This window comes from Pinus tabuliformis, chromosome 5_1 (genome assembly GCF_031772625.1).
Source record: "Pinus tabuliformis cultivar Carrire ecotype Pingquan chromosome 5_1, CPIR1, whole genome shotgun sequence".
In the NCBI taxonomy this organism is placed as follows: domain Eukaryota; kingdom Viridiplantae; phylum Streptophyta; class Pinopsida; order Pinales; family Pinaceae; genus Pinus; species Pinus tabuliformis.
Window position 1 is genome coordinate 797,050,469 of NC_142305.1, and position 11,767 is coordinate 797,062,235.

The window sequence follows — 11,767 nt, forward strand, 5'->3', positions numbered from 1 at the left end:
GCTCACGTGGGGGTTTCTTGTGTTTTACTCTTGGTATCTAGCCGACGGTATTGTGTTATTATGGTGTCGGCTCGTGGTATTGTTCCATGATTTGAGGAGGAGCTTGCCTATATAAAGCAAAGGAGATCATTTGGTTTAAGCATGGTTTTGGTTGAATATCTTATGAGGGCTAGATCTGGTCTAGATCTAAACAAGGCGAATCTACTGATGGACCGAGATCTCTTCGGCGCATGTTCAGATCTATAGATCTGACTGTCTGGGTTACTTCTGAAGTCTTGAAATCATCTATGCCCGGAGGGACACAGGTGCAGTAAGGGTTCAGGTGCGTCGGGACGCAGGCGCAGAAGGGTTCAGGTGCGTCGGGACGCAGGCGCAGAAGGGTTCAGGTGCGTCGGGACGCAGGCAGTTCAATAGACTCAGAGCGAGGGACGCAGGCTATCAGTTGAGCAAGGTGCGTCCGGGACGCAGGCTAGCAGTTGAGCAGGGTGAGTCCGGGAAGCAGGCTAGCAGTTGAGCAGGGTGAGTCCGGAAGCAGGCTAGCAGTGGAGCAGGGTGCTTCCTTCTCTTAAAATCTTTGTTTATCATTGTTGTGTTCTGGGTTTGGTCCTATTACTGTTGATCTAGTTACTACAGTTGATTGGGTGATTCTCTCATACTTGATGATCAATTGATGCTTATGGATCCAGTTTGAAAATTTATGAAAAGTGGTCCTTGTAAGAAAAGAAGTAGGGGGTTGTAGCTCCCTTCCAGGAGAGACTGGAAAACGAGAGAGAGTTGTAGCTCTCTGCAGGTTGCAGCCTGCGTACTGGTAAAGGACTGCACCAGTACAAAACCATTGTAAAAGAAGTTTCTAATTTGAAAGAAGATAGAGACATATTGCAGCAGGTGGTTTTCACCCACATTGGGTTTCCACCTTACATCTTGTGTTCTTTGGTGTGACTATCTGTTTTCTTTGTTCATGCACATTATTTTATGGTACTGACATGCAAATATAATTCAAAGATCAAATAAGGAAGGTTCATTAAAAGAATTAGATAATACTGATTCACCCCCCCCCCCCTCTCAGTATTATTTCCAACAATTGGTATCAGAGCAGGTCCTTCTGAGGAAGCTTGATCGCTTGAAGGAAAAGATCCATCAGAATGGCTAATCCAGAAAGAGAGGCACACATCAGGCCACCAGTCTTTGACGGGAACAATTTTACTCACTGGAAGATAAGAACCACTGCATATCTACAATCACTTGGAGCAGAAGTTTGGGGAATCGTAGAAGGAGGATACAAATTCCCATCAGCAACTCCTACAGATCCAGCAGAGAAAAAGCAATATGAGCTCAATGCCAAAGCTGTTACTGTCCTATTGAGTAGTTTGACTCAATCAGAATTTATGAAGATCATGCATTTCAAATCAGCTAAGGAAATATGGGACAAAATCGTCACAAGCTACGAAGGAGATGATCAGGTAAAAAGAGCAAAGCTTCAAACTCTCAGAATCCGGTATGAAACTCTTAAGATGCGTAATAATGAAAGCATAGCTAATTATTTCCTGCGTATGGATGAGATTGTGAATTGTATGAGGGATCTGGGTGAAGAATTTGAGGAAGTTGTCTTAGTTGAAAAAGTTTTGAGATCTCTGTCTGCTAAATTTGACTCTAAAGTATCTGCCATAGAAGAAAAGGAGAATGTGCAGAAAATCACCATGTCACAACTTCATGGGATCTTAACTGCTTTTGAAATGCGACAAGAGGTACCACCAGAGGCCGCATTCGAAGTATCAGAGGAAGAAGATGAGGTAAATTTTGTCAAGAATCTTGAACGGGGAACTGGACGGTTCAAAGGTAAGCTACCTTTCAAATGTTTTCTATGTGGTAGAGTTGGTCACTATGCTGCTAGATGTCCTCATAACAAAGGAAAGATATCTGAAGAAGATGGTAGAAGCTATTATACCCATATTAAAAGTTCATTCAATGATAGTGAAGATATTAGAAGTCTCATGGCACATAAGAAGAAGAATGCTTCATCCAATAATAGCGAAGATATTAAAAGTCTCATGGCACATGAAGAGAAGAATGCAGAAACTGAAGAAGTTGCCAAATTAAAAGAACAATTGGAGACAGAAATCAGGGTAAGGGAGCAATTGCAGGATATAGTAAAGGATCAGAGTACAACTATTCAGAAACTTGAATCAAGGATCCTCTCTCTAAAAGAAGATCTTAAAAAATCAAGAGAACAGAACAGAGAAGATCTTGAAGATCAAGAACATGAAGTGATCAAACTAAAGCGACAAGTGGAAGAAGGAAGAAAAGCTGAAGAAGACCTAAGGAATCAATATCTGAAAAAGGAAGAACAACATCAAGTTGAGGTAAATATCTTGAAAGGTAAAATAGAAGAAAAGGATAAGCTTTTACGATTTCAAGATAGTACTAAAGTCTTGGATGATATTCTTAATAGTCAAAGGTCTCCTGCTATCAAGACTGGTCTTGGTTTTCATGAATATGTTGAAGGTGAATCTAGTTCACAAGGTGAGGCAAGAAACTCTAATGAGAAATCTGAAATGCTCAACGAGGAACAACCAAGGAAAGAAATTCCTCAAGGAAGATCCTTTACTCCTAACTATGATAGACGATTATTTCCTCCACTAAAAAATGTTGAATGTTATGTATGTCATAATCTTGGACATGTTGCAGCCAGATGTAGAAGTAGAATGGTTCAAGACAGATCATCGCATCCCAGGTATTTCAGAGGATATTGTTTTGCCTGCAATGCATATGGACACAAAGCAATTGATTGTGATAGAAGGAACATGAAAAATGTAAGATGTTATACATGCAACAACTATGGGCATAAAGCAAGGGAATGCAGGAGCAGATTTCAAAATTCAAAACAAAAGGACCATACATCATCACAGTTGCAGGAATTGAAGAAGACAGAGACAGAAAGGTGTGGCATAATTCAGACAGCGGACATAACAGACACAGGGGAATCTGAAAGTGATGAAATTCAGTATTCCATCTTGCATACGCTGATATAATGAAGACAAGTCGCGTATATACGCGAGTTACAGGCTGCAAAGTCGCGTATATGAAGAAAGGGCAGCAGAACAGACTCAGGTTCAGTCATGGTTGGCTCAGGCTCAGGGGGAGCAGAACAGACTCAGGAAATGGTTCAGTCATGGTTAGCTCACAGGTTCAGGGGGAGCATATAATGCATTGTTGGCATTATGGAGGATGGTCAGAAGGAGATCTTGCTGCAATATGTCTCTATCTCTTTCATGGTGGATTATGGTTCTTTGTTGCAGATCTGGTTCATTTTCAGGAGGAGCATGATCTTAGGGGGAGCATACCCCTTTGCCCTTGATGTCAAAGGGGGAGAATGAAGCTGAAGATTGTAAGGTTGCCATCAAGTCCAAAGGGGGAGATTGTTGGCATTATGTTCTCTGGTATGGCTATATGTTACAGATGTTGTACTTGATGGCAACTCCCATGACAAGGCTCTCATTTTATTGAAAAATAAGAAGGACGCAGGATATCAGTTCAGAAGGTGCGTACCCGCAGGTACACCTTGCAGGGACCGCGTCCAGAGACGCAGGCCAGCCATTCAGGAGGTGCGTCCACCCAGTGCACACATTTCAAGGCAGAGAAAAGCTCACGTGGGGGTTTCTTGTGTTTTACTCTTGGTATCTAGCCGACGGTATTGTGTTATTATGGTGTCGGCTCGTGGTATTGTTCCATGATTTGAGGAGGAGCTTGCCTATATAAAGCAAAGGAGATCATTTGGTTTAAGCATGGTTTTGGTTGAATATCTTATGAGGGCTAGATCTGGTCTAGATCTAAACAAGGCGAATCTACTGATGGACCGAGATCTCTTCGGCGCATGTTCAGATCTATAGATCTGACTGTCTGGGTTACTTCTGAAGTCTTGAAATCATCTATGCCCGGAGGGACGCAGGTGCAGTAAGGGTTCAGGTGCGTCGGGACGCAGGCGCAGAAGGGTTCAGGTGCGTCGGGACGCAGGCGCAGAAGGGTTCAGGTGCGTCGGGACGCAGGCAGTTCAATAGACTCAGAGCGAGGGACGCAGGCTATCAGTTGAGCAAGGTGCGTCCGGGACGCAGGCTAGCAGTTGAGCAGGGTGAGTCCGGGAAGCAGGCTAGCAGTTGAGCAGGGTGAGTCCGGAAGCAGGCTAGCAGTGGAGCAGGGTGCTTCCTTCTCTTAAAATCTTTGTTTATCATTGTTGTGTTCTGGGTTTGGTCCTATTACTGTTGATCTAGTTACTACAGTTGATTGGGTGATTCTCTCATACTTGATGATCAATTGATGCTTATGGATCCAGTTTGAAAATTTATGAAAAGTGGTCCTTGTAAGAAAAGAAGTAGGGGGTTGTAGCTCCCTTCCAGGAGAGACTGGAAAACGAGAGAGAGTTGTAGCTCTCTGCAGGTTGCAGCCTGCGTACTGGTAAAGGACTGCACCAGTACAAAACCATTGTAAAAGAAGTTTCTAATTTGAAAGAAGATAGAGACATATTGCAGCAGGTGGTTTTCACCCACATTGGGTTTCCACCTTACATCTTGTGTTCTTTGGTGTGACTATCTGTTTTCTTTGTTCATGCACATTATTTTATGGTACTGACATGCAAATATAATTCAAAGATCAAATAAGGAAGGTTCATTAAAAGAATTAGATAATACTGATTCACCCCCCCCCCCTCTCAGTATTATTTCCAACAATTGGTATCAGAGCAGGTCCTTCTGAGGAAGCTTGATCGCTTGAAGGAAAAGATCCATCAGAATGGCTAATCCAGAAAGAGAGGCACACATCAGGCCACCAGTCTTTGACGGGAACAATTTTACTCACTGGAAGATAAGAACCACTGCATATCTACAATCACTTGGAGCAGAAGTTTGGGGAATCGTAGAAGGAGGATACAAATTCCCATCAGCAACTCCTACAGATCCAGCAGAGAAAAAGCAATATGAGCTCAATGCCAAAGCTGTTACTGTCCTATTGAGTAGTTTGACTCAATCAGAATTTATGAAGATCATGCATTTCAAATCAGCTAAGGAAATATGGGACAAAATCGTCACAAGCTACGAAGGAGATGATCAGGTAAAAAGAGCAAAGCTTCAAACTCTCAGTAAGATGCGTAATAATGAAAGCATAGCTAATTATTTCCTGCGTATGGATGAGATTGTGAATTGTATGAGGGATCTGGGTGAAGAATTTGAGGAAGTTGTCTTAGTTGAAAAAGTTTTGAGATCTCTGTCTGCTAAATTTGACTCTAAAGTATCTGCCATAGAAGAAAAGGAGAATGTGCAGAAAATCACCATGTCACAACTTCATGGGATCTTAACTGCTTTTGAAATGCGACAAGAGGTACCACCAGAGGCCGCATTCGAAGTATCAGAGGAAGAAGATGAGGTAAATTTTGTCAAGAATCTTGAACGGGGAACTGGACGGTTCAAAGGTAAGCTACCTTTCAAATGTTTTCTATGTGGTAGAGTTGGTCACTATGCTGCTAGATGTCCTCATAACAAAGGAAAGATATCTGAAGAAGATGGTAGAAGCTATTATACCCATATTAAAAGTTCATTCAATGATAGTGAAGATATTAGAAGTCTCATGGCACATAAGAAGAAGAATGCTTCATCCAATAATAGCGAAGATATTAAAAGTCTCATGGCACATGAAGAGAAGAATGCAGAAACTGAAGAAGTTGCCAAATTAAAAGAACAATTGGAGACAGAAATCAGGGTAAGGGAGCAATTGCAGGATATAGTAAAGGATCAGAGTACAACTATTCAGAAACTTGAATCAAGGATCCTCTCTCTAAAAGAAGATCTTAAAAAATCAAGAGAACAGAACAGAGAAGATCTTGAAGATCAAGAACATGAAGTGATCAAACTAAAGCGACAAGTGGAAGAAGGAAGAAAAGCTGAAGAAGACCTAAGGAATCAATATCTGAAAAAGGAAGAACAACATCAAGTTGAGGTAAATATCTTGAAAGGTAAAATAGAAGAAAAGGATAAGCTTTTACGATTTCAAGATAGTACTAAAGTCTTGGATGATATTCTTAATAGTCAAAGGTCTCCTGCTATCAAGACTGGTCTTGGTTTTCATGAATATGTTGAAGGTGAATCTAGTTCACAAGGTGAGGCAAGAAACTCTAATGAGAAATCTGAAATGCTCAACAAGGAACAACCAAGGAAAGAAATTCCTCAAGGAAGATCCTTTACTCCTAACTATGATAGACGATTATTTCCTCCACTAAAAAATGTTGAATGTTATGTATGTCATAATCTTGGACATGTTGCAGCCAGATGTAGAAGTAGAATGGTTCAAGACAGATCATCGCATCCCAGGTATTTCAGAGGATATTGTTTTGCCTGCAATGCATATGGACACAAAGCAATTGATTGTGATAGAAGGAACATGAAAAATGTAAGATGTTATACATGCAACAACTATGGGCATAAAGCAAGGGAATGCAGGAGCAGATTTCAAAATTCAAAACAAAAGGACCATACATCATCACAGTTGCAGGAATTGAAGAAGACAGAGACAGAAAGGTGTGGCATAATTCAGACAGCGGACATAACAGACACAGGGGAATCTGAAAGTGATGAAATTCAGTATTCCATCTTGCATACGCTGATATAATGAAGACAAGTCGCGTATATACGCGAGTTACAGGCTGCAAAGTCGCGTATATGAAGAAAGGGCAGCAGAACAGACTCAGGTTCAGTCATGGTTGGCTCAGGCTCAGGGGGAGCAGAACAGACTCAGGAAATGGTTCAGTCATGGTTAGCTCACAGGTTCAGGGGGAGCATATAATGCATTGTTGGCATTATGGAGGATGGTCAGAAGGAGATCTTGCTGCAATATGTCTCTATCTCTTTCATGGTGGATTATGGTTCTTTGTTGCAGATCTGGTTCATTTTCAGGAGGAGCATGATCTTAGGGGGAGCATACCCCTTTGCCCTTGATGTCAAAGGGGGAGAATGAAGCTGAAGATTGTAAGGTTGCCATCAAGTCCAAAGGGGGAGATTGTTGGCATTATGTTCTCTGGTATGGCTATATGTTACAGATGTTGTACTTGATGGCAACTCCCATGACAAGGCTCTCATTTTATTGAAAAATAAGAAGGACGCAGGATATCAGTTCAGAAGGTGCGTACCCGCAGGTACACCTTGCAGGGACCGCGTCCAGAGACGCAGGCCAGCCATTCAGGAGGTGCGTCCACCCAGTGCACACATTTCAAGGCAGAGAAAAGCTCACGTGGGGGTTTCTTGTGTTTTACTCTTGGTATCTAGCCGACGGTATTGTGTTATTATGGTGTCGGCTCGTGGTATTGTTCCATGATTTGAGGAGGAGCTTGCCTATATAAAGCAAAGGAGATCATTTGGTTTAAGCATGGTTTTGGTTGAATATCTTATGAGGGCTAGATCTGGTCTAGATCTAAACAAGGCGAATCTACTGATGGACCGAGATCTCTTCGGCGCATGTTCAGATCTATAGATCTGACTGTCTGGGTTACTTCTGAAGTCTTGAAATCATCTATGCCCGGAGGGACGCAGGTGCAGTAAGGGTTCAGGTGCGTCGGGACGCAGGCGCAGAAGGGTTCAGGTGCGTCGGGACGCAGGCGCAGAAGGGTTCAGGTGCGTCGGGACGCAGGCAGTTCAATAGACTCAGAGCGAGGGACGCAGGCTATCAGTTGAGCAAGGTGCGTCCGGGACGCAGGCTAGCAGTTGAGCAGGGTGAGTCCGGGAAGCAGGCTAGCAGTTGAGCAGGGTGAGTCCGGAAGCAGGCTAGCAGTGGAGCAGGGTGCTTCCTTCTCTTAAAATCTTTGTTTATCATTGTTGTGTTCTGGGTTTGGTCCTATTACTGTTGATCTAGTTACTACAGTTGATTGGGTGATTCTCTCATACTTGATGATCAATTGATGCTTATGGATCCAGTTTGAAAATTTATGAAAAGTGGTCCTTGTAAGAAAAGAAGTAGGGGGTTGTAGCTCCCTTCCAGGAGAGACTGGAAAACGAGAGAGAGTTGTAGCTCTCTGCAGGTTGCAGCCTGCGTACTGGTAAAGGACTGCACCAGTACAAAACCATTGTAAAAGAAGTTTCTAATTTGAAAGAAGATAGAGACATATTGCAGCAGGTGGTTTTCACCCACATTGGGTTTCCACCTTACATCTTGTGTTCTTTGGTGTGACTATCTGTTTTCTTTGTTCATGCACATTATTTTATGGTACTGACATGCAAATATAATTCAAAGATCAAATAAGGAAGGTTCATTAAAAGAATTAGATAATACTGATTCACCCCCCCCCCTCTCAGTATTATTTCCAACAATTGGTATCAGAGCAGGTCCTTCTGAGGAAGCTTGATCGCTTGAAGGAAAAGATCCATCAGAATGGCTAATCCAGAAAGAGAGGCACACATCAGGCCACCAGTCTTTGACGGGAACAATTTTACTCACTGGAAGATAAGAACCACTGCATATCTACAATCACTTGGAGCAGAAGTTTGGGGAATCGTAGAAGGAGGATACAAATTCCCATCAGCAACTCCTACAGATCCAGCAGAGAAAAAGCAATATGAGCTCAATGCCAAAGCTGTTACTGTCCTATTGAGTAGTTTGACTCAATCAGAATTTATGAAGATCATGCATTTCAAATCAGCTAAGGAAATATGGGACAAAATCGTCACAAGCTACGAAGGAGATGATCAGGTAAAAAGAGCAAAGCTTCAAACTCTCAGAATCCGGTATGAAACTCTTAAGATGCGTAATAATGAAAGCATAGCTAATTATTTCCTGCGTATGGATGAGATTGTGAATTGTATGAGGGATCTGGGTGAAGAATTTGAGGAAGTTGTCTTAGTTGAAAAAGTTTTGAGATCTCTGTCTGCTAAATTTGACTCTAAAGTATCTGCCATAGAAGAAAAGGAGAATGTGCAGAAAATCACCATGTCACAACTTCATGGGATCTTAACTGCTTTTGAAATGCGACAAGAGGTACCACCAGAGGCCGCATTCGAAGTATCAGAGGAAGAAGATGAGGTAAATTTTGTCAAGAATCTTGAACGGGGAACTGGACGGTTCAAAGGTAAGCTACCTTTCAAATGTTTTCTATGTGGTAGAGTTGGTCACTATGCTGCTAGATGTCCTCATAACAAAGGAAAGATATCTGAAGAAGATGGTAGAAGCTATTATACCCATATTAAAAGTTCATTCAATGATAGTGAAGATATTAGAAGTCTCATGGCACATAAGAAGAAGAATGCTTCATCCAATAATAGCGAAGATATTAAAAGTCTCATGGCACATGAAGAGAAGAATGCAGAAACTGAAGAAGTTGCCAAATTAAAAGAACAATTGGAGACAGAAATCAGGGTAAGGGAGCAATTGCAGGATATAGTAAAGGATCAGAGTACAACTATTCAGAAACTTGAATCAAGGATCCTCTCTCTAAAAGAAGATCTTAAAAAATCAAGAGAACAGAACAGAGAAGATCTTGAAGATCAAGAACATGAAGTGATCAAACTAAAGCGACAAGTGGAAGAAGGAAGAAAAGCTGAAGAAGACCTAAGGAATCAATATCTGAAAAAGGAAGAACAACATCAAGTTGAGGTAAATATCTTGAAAGGTAAAATAGAAGAAAAGGATAAGCTTTTACGATTTCAAGATAGTACTAAAGTCTTGGATGATATTCTTAATAGTCAAAGGTCTCCTGCTATCAAGACTGGTCTTGGTTTTCATGAATATGTTGAAGGTGAATCTAGTTCACAAGGTGAGGCAAGAAACTCTAATGAGAAATCTGAAATGCTCAACGAGGAACAACCAAGGAAAGAAATTCCTCAAGGAAGATCCTTTACTCCTAACTATGATAGACGATTATTTCCTCCACTAAAAAATGTTGAATGTTATGTATGTCATAATCTTGGACATGTTGCAGCCAGATGTAGAAGTAGAATGGTTCAAGACAGATCATCGCATCCCAGGTATTTCAGAGGATATTGTTTTGCCTGCAATGCATATGGACACAAAGCAATTGATTGTGATAGAAGGAACATGAAAAATGTAAGATGTTATACATGCAACAACTATGGGCATAAAGCAAGGGAATGCAGGAGCAGATTTCAAAATTCAAAACAAAAGGACCATACATCATCACAGTTGCAGGAATTGAAGAAGACAGAGACAGAAAGGTGTGGCATAATTCAGACAGCGGACATAACAGACACAGGGGAATCTGAAAGTGATGAAATTCAGTATTCCATCTTGCATACGCTGATATAATGAAGACAAGTCGCGTATATACGCGAGTTACAGGCTGCAAAGTCGCGTATATGAAGAAAGGGCAGCAGAACAGACTCAGGTTCAGTCATGGTTGGCTCAGGCTCAGGGGGAGCAGAACAGACTCAGGAAATGGTTCAGTCATGGTTAGCTCACAGGTTCAGGGGGAGCATATAATGCATTGTTGGCATTATGGAGGATGGTCAGAAGGAGATCTTGCTGCAATATGTCTCTATCTCTTTCATGGTGGATTATGGTTCTTTGTTGCAGATCTGGTTCATTTTTAGGAGGAGCATGATCTTAGGGGGAGCATACCCCTTTGCCCTTGATGTCAAAGGGGGAGAATGAAGCTGAAGATTGTAAGGTTGCCATCAAGTCCAAAGGGGGAGATTGTTGGCATTATGTTCTCTGGTATGGCTATATGTTACAGATGTTGTACTTGATGGCAACTCCCATGACAAGGCTCTCATTTTATTGAAAAATAAGAAGGACGCAGGATATCAGTTCAGAAGGTGCGTACCCGCAGGTACACCTTGCAGGGACCGCGTCCAGAGACGCAGGCCAGCCATTCAGGAGGTGCGTCCACCCAGTGCACACATTTCAAGGCAGAGAAAAGCTCACGTGGGGGTTTCTTGTGTTTTACTCTTGGTATCTAGCCGACGGTATTGTGTTATTATGGTGTCGGCTCGTGGTATTGTTCCATGATTTGAGGAGGAGCTTGCCTATATAAAGCAAAGGAGATCATTTGGTTTAAGCATGGTTTTGGTTGAATATCTTATGAGGGCTAGATCTGGTCTAGATCTAAACAAGGCGAATCTACTGATGGACCGAGATCTCTTCGGCGCATGTTCAGATCTATAGATCTGACTGTCTGGGTTACTTCTGAAGTCTCGAAATCATCTATGCCCGGAGGGACGCAGGTGCAGTAAGGGTTCAGGTGCGTCGGGACGCAGGCGCAGAAGGGTTCAGGTGCGTTGGGACGCAGGCGCAGAAGGGTTCAGGTGCGTCTGGACGCATGCAGTTCAATAGACTCAGAGCGAGGGACGCAGGCTATCAGTTGAGCAAGGTGCGTCCGGGACGCAGGCTAGCAGTTGAGCAGGGTGAGTCCGGGAAGCAGGCTAGCAGTTGAAGAGGGTGAGTCCGGAAGCAGGCTAGCAGTGGAGCAGGGTGCTTCCTTCTCTTAAAATCTTTGTTTATCATTGTTGTGTTCTGGGTTTGGTCCTATTACTGTTGATCTAGTTACTACAGTTGATTGGGTGATTCTCTCATACTTGATGATCAATTGATGCTTATGGATCCAGTTTGAAAATTTATGAAAAGTGGTCCTTGTAAGAAAAGAAGTAGGGGGTTGTAGCTCCCTTCCAGGAGAGACTGGAAAACGAGAGAGAGTTGTAGCTCTCTGCAGGTTGCAGCCTGCGTACTGGTAAAGGACTGCACCAGTACAAAACCATTGTAAAAGAAGTTTCTAATTTGAAAGAAG